Source organism: Schistocerca piceifrons, chromosome 1 (genome assembly GCF_021461385.2).
Source record: "Schistocerca piceifrons isolate TAMUIC-IGC-003096 chromosome 1, iqSchPice1.1, whole genome shotgun sequence".
Taxonomy (NCBI): Eukaryota; Metazoa; Arthropoda; class Insecta; order Orthoptera; family Acrididae; genus Schistocerca; species Schistocerca piceifrons.
Window position 1 is genome coordinate 905,367,309 of NC_060138.1, and position 15,369 is coordinate 905,382,677.

Here is a 15,369-nt window from a genome sequence, read left to right on the forward strand (position 1 = left end):
CATTTTTTTAAACAAAAACTATATTAATTTACACTCTGACAGTGAGACTTTTCCAGCATCTAGCATGCGCTTTACAACTGTTGCTTGTAACAAAGATCTTGACGGAAAGATATGGCATAGGCCTACTTTGCACAGAGATGTAATTTGTTCTTCTTTAAATGTATTACAGTAGATACAAGGGCAAATATTTTAATCAGACTGGCGATAACATGAGAGCACAAAATAAAACGTTGTCGAAACTCTTACTGCACCATGAATCATTTGATGCAGACAATTTCCCATGGCTTGTAACTTAGAAACCAATTTTAAATCGTTACCGTCATCAAGACGTAGACAAGCATGGTATTTAAAGACTCTCCTCAGCGCGAGTAAATAGGCCATTGCTCAATATATGGAACCCCGTTATCTGCAGCGCTATCAGTTTTTCTATTTGGTGTCGTGTATCGAAATTGAGATAAACAAAATTACAGGGTGCGGTATTTAAATTCAGACAAATGAAATTTTTCTGAAAATAACATTTATTAAAACAAAATACAAATGAAAAATGAAAATCCTTATACATATAAGTATTTTTCAAAAGTAAGATTACTTTATGTAATCCCCTTCAGCCGCAGTGACTGCCTCCAATCTTGTCCCGAAGCGATCGTACGCGCTCTCTAAATAGCGCTGTCCGTATTCGCGAATGCTGCTTCGATAGCGGTGCGTAGAGACGCATCAGGGTGCCTCATCTTATTGGTAACTCTTTAGACTACGCTGTAATGTAGTAGTCGAGGGAGTTCAAATCGGAGCTATCCGAGAGACAGTTTTGAACTAAATGACTCATATGAGGTCCTCCTCTGCCATCCGACACATTGTTCGCTCTCTGGCGTTCAATACTAAACCCAGTTCCCTCAGCGATTGCCCCGAGTTCTCCGAAACCAGCGCCTGAGCCTCTTCAGTGACTACCGCAATTTGTGACACGCGTCTCCTGGCATAAAGATTCCTCGCTGGGTTAGCGGAACCTTCACCAGACTTCTCCGAAGGATTATACTTGGCCACAATATCGTAAACAGTTGATCTCGGGTAACCGAAGAATCGAACTATTTCAGTGAGCGAACGCCCAGAACGAAGGCTTTCGATATTGGAGGGTCTTCGGCTGTACTCTTCACGTGTCCGTGACATCTGGCCATTTTGAGGTTCTGACTTTTTACTGGATGCCTATGTCTTTCAAGAACGGCAGTGACCTCCGGCGGAACTATGATACGGCGGAAAATTCAAATTGAAATTTGGTTGGATTTAAGCGCCGCACCCTGTACTATATGAAGTGTCACAAAAAGTAATGGGAATTTTTGTTTTTGTTAAAGAATCTGTCTTTATTCGTCAGCATCAAATTTGCCCTCTTCAAAGCTGCTTCCAATCTTGGAAGCACTTCTGGAACTCACTTTTCCCTATGGTGTTCATCTTATTCTGCGATTCTGTTTTTATTTGATCAGTGGTGCCAAAGCAACATCCTTTCATGGTTCTCGTCAGCCTCGTGAATAGAAAGATGTCGCAAGGGGCCATGCCCGGCCAATACGGTGGCTGAGGCAACATGACGGTTTTGTTTTGCCAAAAAATCACGAACAAGTGTTGAGGTGTGAGCAGGAGCATTATCGTGATGCAATTTCCACGAGTGGTTTTGTCACATTTCTGGTCGTTTTCTTCGGATTGCTTCACGCAAACGACTCATAACTGCTATATTCTATTGTAATCGAAGAAACCAGTGAGAAGATCCTTCACATGTGATCGAATTATTTGATTTTTTATTGGAACGATTGGGCTTTGGTTTCGACGTCATATCAGTATACCTATGTTTCGTATCTGTTATAATCGTCCATAGATGTTCTGGGTCGTTGCTGACTTCATTTAGAAATTTCTGAGCGACCTCTACGTAACATGTTTTTTGTTCGAAATTCGACAATTTGCGAACAAACTTTGCTGCAACAAGTTTCGTGACCAAAATATCCGAGAAAATTGCTTGGCATGAGCCAAAGGATATACCAGCATCAGAAACCTCTCTGTATTTACTTCTTCCACATTGTCGTCAGTACTTGACGTGCTAGGACGTCCAAGCCGGTCGTCGTCTCAGCGTATCATGACCCCCTTTGGAACATTTATATCACTCGTAAAGTCTTGTCTTACTCATAGTACTGGTAGATTCGCCAAAGGTCACAGTCAACGTATCGAACGCTTTGCTGCATTTTATTCCATTTCTCAAGCAAGGTTTACTGTAGATTCTTTGATCCATGTGTTTCTAAAGAAAAAATTCGGTGAGCACTCGAAAACAAGTACATCCTTTTCGACAATCAACAGTAAGCTAAATATTAAAACAGCTGAAAATGCAAACATACTTCAGGAGCATGTGCACCAACAAGATAAAAAATTTGAATATCGGATATATTAAAAATTTTTCGTTGCTTTTTGGTCACACCTCGTGTGTACTCGCATGTTTCCTGACACACACACTTGATCTTAATTTCGTTATGCACATTGCAGGAGAAAGGGACTGATTCGCAGAAAGAAATTATACGTTTTGAAGCAAGATCTAAGAACTGATGAATCGAAAAGATTTTACCATGGCGAACCTTATGGAGTTTTGATCTATAATTACGTGCATCTTATAAAAGCGATCATCCAAAACATTATGGCCACCTGCTTCAAAACGCGTTTTTCCATCTTTGGCACCCAATACAACAGCGATTCTGAGTAGCAGGAATTTAGCATATCCTTGCTAGATTTCTGGAGGTATGTGGCACGAGATGTCTATGTACAGGTCACGTATTGCCCGAAAATTATTACCGATTTGTTTGTAGGTGCGGGAATATTACCCGATAGCGTCCCAAATTAGGTGAATTTAGTGGTCAAGGCATCACCGTGAGTGCACTATCATACTCCTCAAATCGCTGTTGGATGAATCTGGCTTTCTGAAATGAACAGTTATCTTGGTGGAAGACGCCATATCCTGCTGGGAGACGTCAGCACCGTCGAGTAATACAACAAGTATGCACGGACGCAGACGGTCCACAATAATTATGACATAGTCCACAACCGTCATGATGATTTCGATTACTACCACAAGACCCATGAAAGCCCAAGTGAATGTCAATCATAGCATAATACTGTCCCCGCAGGCGGCATCTATGCCGCTGTTGTTTGTCATACACTATGTGATCAAAAGTAACCGAACACCCACAAAAATATACGTTTTTCATATTAGGTGCCTTGTGCTGCCACCTACTGCCAGGCACTCCTTATCAGTGACCTCAGTAATCATTAGACATCGTGAGAGAGCAGACTGTGGCACTCCGCGAAACTCACGGACTTCGAACGTGGTCAGTGATTGGGTGACACACTCCTAAATGTCGCTGGGTCCACTGTTTCCGATGTGATAGTGAAGTGGAAACATGAAGGGACACGTACAGCACAAGACGTACAGGCCAACCTCGTCAGTTGACCGACAGAGACTGCCGACAGTTGAAGATGGTCTTAATGTGTAATAGGCAGACATCTATTCAGACCGTCACAGACGAATTCCAAACTGCGTCAGGATCCACTGCAAGTACAGTGACAGTTAGGTGGGAGGTGAGAAAACTTGGATTTGATAGCCGAACGGCTTCTCATCACGCCGGTAAAGGTCAAACGACGACTCGCTTGGTGTAAGGAGCGTAAACATTGGACGATTGAACAGTGGAAAAACGTTGTGTGGAGTGACGAATCACTGTATACAATGTGGCTATCCGATGGCAGGGTGTGGGTATGGCGAATGCCCGGTGGACGTCTTCTGCCAGCGAGTGTAGTGCCAAAAGTAAAATTCAGAGGCGTTGGTGTTATGGTGTTGTCGTGTTTTTCATGGAGGGGGCTTGCACCCCTTGTTGCTTTGCGTGGTACTGTCACAGCACATGCCTACATTGATGTTTTAAGCACCTTCTTGTTTCCCACTGTTGAAGAGCAATTCGGGGTTGGTGATTGCATCTTTCAACACGATCGAGCATCCGTTCATAATGTACGGCCTGTGGTGGAGTGGTTACACGACAATAACATCCCTGTAATGGACTGGGCTGCACAGAGTCCTGACCTGAATCCTATAGAACACCTTTGGGATGTTCTGGAATGCCGACTTCGTGCCTGGCCTCACTGACCACATCGATACCTCTCCGCGGTGCAGCACTCCGTGAAGACTGGGCTGCCGTTTCCCAAGAAACTTTCCAGCACCTGATTGAACGTATGACTGTGAGAGTGGAAGCTGTCATCAAGGCTAAGGTGGGCCAGCACCATACTGAATTGCAGCATTATCGATGGAGAGCGCCATAAACTTGTAAGTCATTTTGAGCCAGGTGTCCAGATACTTTTGATCACGTAGTGTATCAGATAACTGCTACACTTGGTGTAACAATTGATCCGCGGATCAATCACGATGATCCCGAGCCGATTGCAATCGTAATTAAAGATGTCGACGAGTCAGTATTGAAACACTCTGCCTTCAGATGTGCCACAAATCGCCGCCTATCCTGCTTTACAGAGCAGGCAAACCTCCAACCACCACGTTCTGTGATGAGGTGTGGATGTCTACAACTTGTCGCCTATTCTTGGTTTCACCGTCCTTCAACCGCTTTCCATAGACACTCACAACAGTAGCACGCTAACAACCGTCCAACTTCGCCATTTCCGACGTGTTTATTTCTAGGTGCGGGGTTGACATTCTGTCCTTTGCCAAAGCCGCTTACGTCAGTGGACTTCCGAATGTGCGGTCCCTATAGACGTTAGAAAGATGCTCCTTTCGTCTCTGGTCCGCTTGTATACTTTCTGCCCGCAACGTCACTGGGTGGCATTCATTCTCGCATTGGGCAGGGGTCATAATGATTTGGCTCATCAGTGTATGTGACAGTGGGAGGAGATTCATCATAGTAAGAATTAATTCTGCAGTGCACTCAGTGTAAAACCTGTCAGTAAACTCACTGGGCGTAAGTTTCTTAGTCGCTATGAATAACTGTAGTTGTATTTCAAGACAGGAAGAACTTCTCATTCAGTACTGGACACATACGAACGGTGCTGCTATTGTCAGTTGTTATTCTGTGCTCTAACGCTAGTCATGTGAGCAGGACTAAGGTTTATACAGGGTGTTTCAAAGATGACCGTTATATTTGAAACGGCAATAAAAACTCAACGAGCAGCGATAGAAATACACCGTTTGTTGCAATATGCTTGGGACAACATTACATTTTCAGGCAGACAGACTTTCGAAATTACAGTAGTTATAATTTTCAACAACAGATGGCGCTGCGGTCTGGGAAACTCTATAGTACGATATTTTCCACATATCCACCATGCGTAGCAATAATATGGCGTAGTCTCTGAATGAAATTACCCGAAACCTTTGACAACGTGTCTGGCGGAATGGCTTCACATGCAGATGAGATGTACTGCTTCAGTTGTTCAATTGTTTCTGGATTCTGGCGGTACACCTGGTCTTTCAAGTGTCCCCACAGAAAGAAGTCACAGGGGTTCATGTCTGGCGAATAGGGAGGCCAATCTACGCCGCCTCCTGTATGTTTCGGATAGCCCAAAGCAATCACACGATCATCGAAATATTCATTCAGGAAATTAAAGACGTCGGCCGTGCGATGTGGCCGGGCACCATCTTGCATAAACCACGAGGTGTTCGCAGTGTCGTCTAAGGCAGTTTGTACCGCCACAAATTCACGAAGAATGTCCAGATAGCGTGATGCAGTAATCGTTTCGGATCTGAAAAACGGGCCAATGATTCCTTTGGAAGAAATGGCGGCCCAGACCAGTACTTTTTGAGGATGCAGGGACGATGGGACTGCAACATGGGGCTTTTCGGTTCCCCATATGCGCCAGTTCTGTTTATTGACGAAGCCATCCAGGTAAAAATAAGCTTCGTCAGTAAACCAAATGCTGCCCACATGCATATCGCCGTCATCAATCCTGTGCACTATATCGTTAGCGAATGTCTCTCGTGCAGCAATGGTAGCGGCGCTGAGGGGTTGCCGCGTTTGAATTTTGTATGGATAGAAGTGTAAACTCTGGCGCATGAGACGGTACATGGACGTTGGCGTCATTTGGACCGCAGCTGCAACACGGTGAACAGAAACCCGAGGCCGCTGTTGGAACACCTGCTACACTAGCTGCGCGTTGCCCTCTGTGGTTGCCGTACGTGGTCGCCCTACCTTTCCAGCATGTTCATCCGTCACGTTCCCAGTCCGTTGAAATTTTTAAAACAGGTCCTTTATTGTATCGCTTTTCGGTCCTTTGGTTACATTAAACCTCCGTTGAAAACTTCGTCTTGTTGCAACAACACTGTGTTCTAGGCGGTGGAATTCCAACACCAGAAAAATCCTCTGTTCTAAGGAATAAGCCATGTTGTCTACAGCACAATTGCACGTTGTGAACAGCACACGCTTACAGCAGAAAGACGACGTACATAATGGCGCACCCACAGACTGCATTGTCTTCTATATCTTTCACATCACTTGCAGCGCCATCTGTTGTTAAAAATTGTAACTACTGTAATTTCGAAAGTTAGTCCGCCTGAAAATGTACTGTTGTCCCAAGCATATTGCAACAAACGGTGTATTTCTATCGCTGCTCGTTTAGTTTTTATTGCCGTTTTAAATATACCGGTCATTTTTGAAACACCCTGTAGGATGTATGGGATATACAATGTGAAATATCTTACGTGATCTCTACTGTTAGCAGCCTGCGAGATATTCTTTTAGTTTTATTTCTGGCAATCAGCCCAATAAATCATTACTGCCAAACTGTTTGTACATGCTTGCCTTGTTACTGTGACTGACTTCTCTTTAAAACAAATTACGTAAATTTTCCCTACATCTACGGGGGCGCGCTGAAAAGTAATGCCTCCGGATTTTTTATGCGAAAACTCTTAAGGTTTTTTAATAAGACAAACTTTATTCACTTTCTACAGCATTATTTTTCGTGTCTACATATTTGTAGCCCTCTGTCACTAGAGGTATCCAGTTGTAGCGTATAACATGGTGGTGTGTGATGTAGCTACACGCTGTAATCGACTTTCGAATTGGTAGAGTTCGTCCACGCATGGAGCACATTGTCATTCTCCATGACATTGCCAGACCACACACGAGTGCTGCGACATCTGCAACACGCTACACCTAGGCTTCACTGTCATCGATCACCCTCTATAGAGTCCCGATTTCGAAGCATACAGTTTTCATCTGTTTCCAAGACTTCAAGAACGCGTTCGACGACTTCACTCTGATAGTTCAAAATGGCTCTGAGCACTATGCGACTTAACTTCTGAGGTCATCAGTCGCCTAGAACTTAGAACTAATGAAACCTAACTAACCTAAGGACGTCACACACATCCATGCCCGAGGCAGGATTCGAACCTGCGACCGTAGCGGTCGCTCGGTTCCAGACTGCAGCGCCTAGAACCGCAAGGCCACTCCGGCCGGCTCACTCTGATAGTAATAAAGTAGAGCAAGAAGAGGTGATGTGATTCCGTCAACGAAGTCAAACTTTCTACCGTGACGGTAGCAACAAACTGGTCTCTCGTTGCGAGATATATGTTGGTCGCCAGAATGACTATGTTGAGAAACAAATATGTAGAAGTGAACAATAAAGATGTACGATATTAATAATGTTTGTTTTGCTTAAAAAGCTTTAAGGGTTTCCACATAAAAATTCGGAGGCATTAGCTTCCAGCACTTTCTCGTAATAGCTAACTCTAATGCCTTTCGTAGATCCATCCAGAACACTCATACCTAAATAACACATTTCGAATTATACGGGATGTCATCTAGATACTGGAATGGTAAATTTAAATACTTTCTAATTTAAATATTAAACTTATTTGTAAGTAATTAAAACACCCAAAGTAACCACGGAAATTTCGAGAAGGCCGAATAAAATATGAGTATCCCAATAGGCAAATTCTTAACTGTTAGACAGAAGAAGAAGAAGAAGAAGAAGGGAGAAAATTACTCGACGATCAAAACTGTAAGAACTCCCCTACTGTGCCTCGTTGTAAACTGGTATATTGGTTTTCCAGTTCTAAAAATGTGCACTACTACCTCATTTTCCCCTCGAACCTTGGTTCTCGTTATATGACAACAAGAGACGATTTAAATGTCCGACATTATTACACGCCACATGAATATAAATTACAACTGGTTACCTCCACTCCTCAAGCGAACGAGGTAGCCGAGAGTCAAGAAACTGGCCTCCTATTTGATCGGATGGCGGTTCAAATTCCTACGTCACCATCTACATTTACGTTTTTCGCCATTTCTCTAGAATATTTAATGCAAACTACTGGGAAGATTCCTTTGACAAGATCAGACGATGAATCCTCTCCGCATCCGTCCCCAACCGGACTTATGCTCTTTCACTAACGACCCCGTCGTCGAAACGACGTTCAACTTTAATCTCCCTCTTCAGATTTACCGCAGACACGCAGATGAAATGTGAAGCTGCACACATTCTGACCATTTTCCTCAATTGGAAAATGAAACTCCTTTACGAAAGCACAATGAAACACATGAATATGTTTATGGAGTCCAGGATAGACACACACTCCTAAACAATGAAAAAAAAAACTGGATCTGACGTGGCAAGGACAATTTAAGCTACAGAATCAAGCAAAAGTAATATCTTACTGCTGCTATACTGTGTCGGCGCTACACAGCACAAAGTCCTCTATTATCTGTCGTCCTTGGTTCACGGCATGTTTATTTGCTTTAACACGATAGCACATGTTACCGACTGCGTGATGTGACGCAAGGCGAACGATCCGCGGAGATTTATCAGGTGCCCTTGCCGACCACTGTAAACTTGACGCTCGGAATAGCAGCGCCTGTTTACGCCACACCTCACGCTGCTTGCGGTAAACAATCGGCCGCCAGACAGGTGGCGCCTTGTTTACTCCGGGCCATTGGCCGATGCGCTGCAGCCGGTGCATGCCCCGCGGTATGCAGTCTGATTACACACATTGAGAAACATGCACTGTTGAGGCGAACACGAAGCCAGAATACATGGGCCTCCATTTATATTTGGTTGATGGCTAAGAGTGAACATCCACGTTCTCTGTTTATCAGAGAAAGGACTGGTTTTGTACTACAGTCTGGATCAGCCTATCACACCATCAAATACTTCTGAAAAACAGTAAGAGTACGATGAACACGGACTAAGCTCAAAGAATGAATCGCGCTCTTACAAACGTCACTGAAACACTACAAAACAATGTGCACGTAAAACGCGGGTGCGATGGGATGCTCAGTGACAGCGGGTAGTGTACCAATAGTGTCGCAGGAACGAAGTACAGTATGTATTTTGAGGCTAGGGACAACATATTAATTCATGTATGCATACTCAGGTAATAAATAAAATAGCTCGGCATAATCTCATTCTCAGCGAGTTGAAATGATATAAAGCTCTCAGGTTCGAGAGTGAGTTCGTTGTAATGATGCGACGTTTGGAGTATCATCTTGTACGGAAGTTGTTAGGTGTCTGTTGAGCAGTTTAGAACAGTTGAGAGATGCTTGGAGATCTACAGAGACAGCGAGCTCCCCATTAGATAATGTTAATTAAAAGAAAACAAATTCACGCAACGGATAATGGCTTATTTAATGAAAATTATTACTGGCGACCCAGCTAAGCAGCACCTCTCACGGACATACTGATAATGGAATCCATCAAATTATAAAAAGATACAAAGAATCACCATAACAATGTGATTTGTTACTAAAAAACATCAAAAATATTTTCCCACGGGGCAAGAACACAACCAGTTATTAAGTGGACAAGGGATTGAAAATATATACTATTGCTCTGGCACAGATGGATGCATGCGTGAAACGAATCATAAAACTTTTCGGGAATATGACCAATAACTGCAGGTAAAGTTAATGGGGTAAGTACCGATTCCAGAAGAGTATGAACAAACACCAGTACTCCCGCCTTAACACGTGATGAGTTCAGTTGTGGAAATTAGATCAGAAAAACAAAACCTGATGAAAAATAAAATACTCTGAGCTCGCCTTACCTCAATGAAGGCAAATATACCCCATGCTTACCACTCTCTAAAGATGTGTAAGGTGGTCATGTCGTTTGTTTTCTGTATGTCATCGATGTGCGCATCAGAGAGAAAGAGACAGAGCAAGTTACGTTTTTGGTCTTGTCGTGGCACAGTCTTTGCCTCTGCGCAGTCTGAAACATTCTAAGCTGAAGTGTGGTCCGTGATGGACGTAGTTAGTATTGCTGTGTAGACTTGTGATTGCATCTGCTAAATGAAGAAACATTGACTGTAGAGAACAGTAAGGACGAATAAGATCGAAATGCTAGAAAGTGAAGAGACTATAGATTTTGAGTGATGTTATGTTTTGAAGAGAAGGAGTCTGAGGTAAGACCGCAGCACTGCGCACCTAATTTGTAGAAATGATTATTGTTCAAAATGGTTCAAATGGCTCTGAGTACTATGGGACTTAACATCTGAGGTCATCAGTCCCCTAGAACTTAGAACTACTTAAACCTAACCAACCTAAAGACGTCACACGCATCCATGCCCGAGGCAGGATTCGAACCTGCGACCGTAGCGGTCACGCGGTTCCAGACTGAAGCGCCTAGAACCGCACGGCCACACCGGCCGGCAATGATTATTGTCAGTTAGTTCACTTGCACGGAGCTGAGAGAAAGACCACCCCACTTCCCTGAGACACTCATTAACATATTAACCGATTAAGCTGTTTGACTTTTATAGAAATTCTCTGTTAACATTGTACCCTTGTAACTTCCCAACAGTTAAAGATCCGTAACCTCCCAATAAAAATGTGACTCATTCATAACCTTTCAATAATTAACTGACTGTGAATCAAAATTGGAAAATCTAGACGTCAGCAATGCTTCGTCATGGCCCTGAAAAGTAATTCTGAATAAACTGAAGATTCAAAATTGTTAAGGCTTTCGTGGGCACTTGTTGACAAACTGCCTATTGGCTTCTGTCTCGGGTTCTTCGGCCGACGTTCATCTAATGATTTTTCTGACGTTTCGCCAGCACGAGTGGCTGGCATTGTCAAAGCTTCACCCTGGGCAGTTCACCACCGGCAATGGAGGGTGAAGCTTTGACAATGCCAGCCACTCGTGCTGGCGAAACGTCAGAAAAATCATTAGATGATCGTCGGCCGAAGAACCCGAGACAGAAGCCAATAGGCAGTTTGTAAACTGAAGATTCTTACCTCAATGAAGTCGCCAGATAACGCGTATACATCTGCCCCTATAAGAAATTTTTCTGGCACAGCCCAGTGCAATGCTGGCCTCTAGATTTTATTATGTATTAAAAAAAAACTGATTTTTGTTTTCGATAATTGGCATGACTATGGATAGGAGAAATTAGAAAAAACTTTAAATTCAGGTGAATGACTGTCGAAAGTTATCTTTACAAGAAGGATTATTATTGAAAAATTATTGAGAATTATTTACGTGTGACTCTGATATAACAATAGTACAAAATGAGTTGTTGCAAATTACATATGCGTGCGGCAATAAATAATAATAATTTTTGCTTTTACCTTATACTACATCGCTCAGGTACCGCCATCGTTCTCCACGTCCGGCCTTGGTAATTCCATATAGGACACAAGTGCTCTCTGTGGGCTATACAACTAGACAACAGCTCTCTACGAGCGATCTCACCCAATCGCTCGACTGTGAGCTACTACTGCTACTACTACTGCCGACTCTGCTCTCTGGTCTGCGATTCTATTGTAGCTTACGTATCGCAGGCAGCACGTGAGCAATCCATCTGCTCGAGTGCGCTAGCAATGAATTCCTTAGTCATGGACCTCTTACACCCTCTTTAAATCATTGTTCACTTCGTTAAGCATAGTACTATTCAGACCTATGTTATGTGTGAAGATCACGCGAAATCTTTTTGAACATATTCTTCATTCTAAAATCGTTGTCTTGGCATATCATTTCATAGAAATAGTTACTCTGCCCATCCCGCTATTTGTCATTACGCATTACGACATGCAACAGTTCGAAAATATGTTTAGAAATTGAAATCTAGCTCAGCCGCTGCTTGCCTGCTGTTTACCGTTGTGTTTTCGAGAAATCTGCAATAATGTTGTCAAGACGCGAGGTAATTGGAAATTTTGATTAGGGCCAGATAATTGTTTTATTTCAGTTGCGCATTTAACGTAAAGACAAGTTGCATTAAGATCAGTTACAGTTCATTTCATATTAGGTTTGTGGGAACGAAGCTTTTGGTAATATGTAGATTTTATAGAGTGGGAGGTAAAGTAGTGCTAAACTCCGTACAGAAAACAAAATATAGTGGCGAGGTTACTGATGTACGAGAGAAGAAGACGGGTGCTGTAGTGGCTGGGAATTCTAAGTTCAGCAACAGCCTCTGACTTCTGCTCTAAGTTGTAGACTTCTCACTCTGCAGCACTAAGACATCTGGAGAAGAAGTGTCCTCTACAGAGACCTCGGAGCAAGTGTACTTCACTGCATTTGAAAGTGATATGTGCTATTTCTTACTTTTCCAAAACTTAACTAGTTCTGCTGGCGTCGGAGTCTCAGCGGACAATTATAACATATCTTAAGATTTCTGACCAACAAACACGCAAACATATTCTCCATTCTTACCGATTTTACCATTGTTAATCAATAAAGTATATCTCTCCCTTGGTGTGGTCAAGCAGGCAGAATCTCCTCCACTATATAACAAAAAAATGGTTCAAATGGCTCTGAGCAGTATGGGACTTAACATCTGAGGCCATCAGTCCCCTAGACTAAGAACTACTTAAACCTAACTAACCTAAGGACATCACAAACATACATGCCCCAGGCAGGATTGGAATCTGCGACCGTAACAGCAGCGCGGTTCCGGACTGAAGCGCTTAGAACTTCTCGGCCACAACGGCCGGCACTATATAACCGATTTCTAGTTACGGCTAATGAGAAGGTGTCCATGAGCAGGAACTCTCCCCTAGTACACAAATAATTACTATGCGATAATCACAGAACTTCTTACTAAATTTTGAACAAACATTTGGGCTGGCCTCCTCTGGGCGTAACAGCTGGTCCCATGGTCGTCGCCATGTGATTTCTTCTGTCATTCAGATTTTTATCATTGCTAGAAGGGATTCTATTTGGTATTTGCTCACCATAAAGGTTTACGGCAGACTCGCCATTCTCGCTAGCTGCTCCTCCTGTGCTCACCCATGAGACTGCTCTCTCCTGCGTTTTACCTGCACGAAACCCTGCCTTTCAGCAGACACAACTTTACAGCTAATGCAATTCCTCCTAGCGACTCTTTTCTTTTTCCAACTTGCTAAAATCACCAAGACTTCTTCACTGGACCAAAAGGAAAGGACATACAGTTAAACAAGAATGACAGTCGTTGGCAGTTGCTATTATTAATTGCAGTTTTCCTGTAGTGTTAGTGATATGACTTGATTTAGTAGTCGAATATGCATATTTGATTATTACACAGGTTACTTGCCAGTTTCTGGAAAACGTTGCCATGTAACAGAGTGAGGATGAAGGAAATGATACTCATGCTAAGGTCACAACATTTGGACGAACTCAAATTCCAGGAAAACCAAGAACTTTATAGAAATTAAATCAAACAGCATTTTGGATATCAGAGATCTCTCTCATGAATCGAGTCAGAGTATCCAACTACCCCCTAATTCTCCTTCATTTCTGTCTAATGTCAAGAGGCTGACACACAGTACTATGAACTAACACATGCAACAGAATGAAGTGCAGGACAAACTCATTCACGGTTTTAACTTGCTACACGTTATCGTAGCCGAGACAGACACAAACCCAACATCCAACACAGTTCCGCGTCTGCTAGGTCTGCAGATGGTGAAGAGACTGAAAGACCGTATGATGAGATAAAAAAAGGTAATCAGATCGTTAAGGGAGACGAAAATGTAATTGCAATGCGAACAGGAATTCTGTAGTAGGAAGAAAAGAGAAAGAAAAAAATAAATAGATAAAAGCGGAACTGGAGGAAAGGAGTAAAACCGGAAGCAACCTGAGTGATATTTGATATTTTTACATAGCAAGGTTTAACCATTGCTAACACTTAGTTAAACAATCATAAAATGGCTCTAAGCACTATGGGACGTAATATCTGAGGTCATCAGTCCCCTAGACTTTAGAACTACTTAAACTAACCTAAGGACATCACACACATCCACGCCCGAGGCAGGATTCGAACCTGCGACCGTAGCAGCAGTTCGGTCCCGGACCGAGGCGCCTAAACAATCATAATTGATGGCTTATACGTGGAATAAACCTGGCAACATCGGAAGATTTCAAGATATGTTATGTCATGGTTATGTAATGGTGAAGCAGAAATTTCGAAACCAGATTTTAACCTGCAAAGCGTTTCCGCAGTCGGGAAATCGCCATGCTATGCCATGCTGCCAGCGTGCACAGCCACCCGGTGGCTTACTTCCACCTCTCTCCCCCTCGTGGCGTAATACGAGCAACATTCGTAAACTGGCCTCGCTCGCACCGTCCCTATCTACAACGCGGCGGCACTTACCTGTCTGGCCCGGCCACAATGCTGCAACTTGCCAGCCATGTATCAGTCAGTTAATCCCTCTGTACTTTAACCAATATACGTATATGAACTGCTTGTAAAGTCATAGGCTCAATGATCTTGATCGCAAAATACTGATACTAATTATTTGCTGAAGACTGGAAAGACTGGTAGCAGCTGACTGCGGAGTCATATCATTTTGGGTTCCGGAGAAGTGTGGGAACACAGTTGGAAATACTGGCTCAATTGCTCAACCTAGAAGATATGTGGAAGAAAGTAACTCCTCTGTTCTACGATTTATATATTTAGATAAAGCCTTTCATACTGAGTGGAATATAGTCACTGAAGTTCTTAAACTAGCTGAGATAAATTGTAAGGTCCGGAAGCTTATTTGAAACTTATCCGGAAACCAGACTGCGAGTTGAAGTAAGTCAAGGGGAAGAAGTAGTTGCTGAGAAAGGAGTGAGACAGGTTTGTAGTCCGCCCCATGCTTATTCAAACTACACATCGAGCAAGCACTAACGAAACTTAGGAGAAACTTTGAAAGGGAATTGAAATGTAGAGGAGAGAAACAACTTTGAAGCTTGTCGATGACACTGTAATTCAGTCTGAAACGGTAAAGGGCGTGGAAAATCAGCTGAACGGAATGGATGACGTTTTAAACAGAGGTTATATACTGAATATCAGCTAAAGTAAAATTAGAATAATGGAATGTTATTGAACTACATCAAGAGATACTGAAGGAATTATACTTGGAAATGAGAAACTAAAAGTAGTAGGTGAAATTGGAA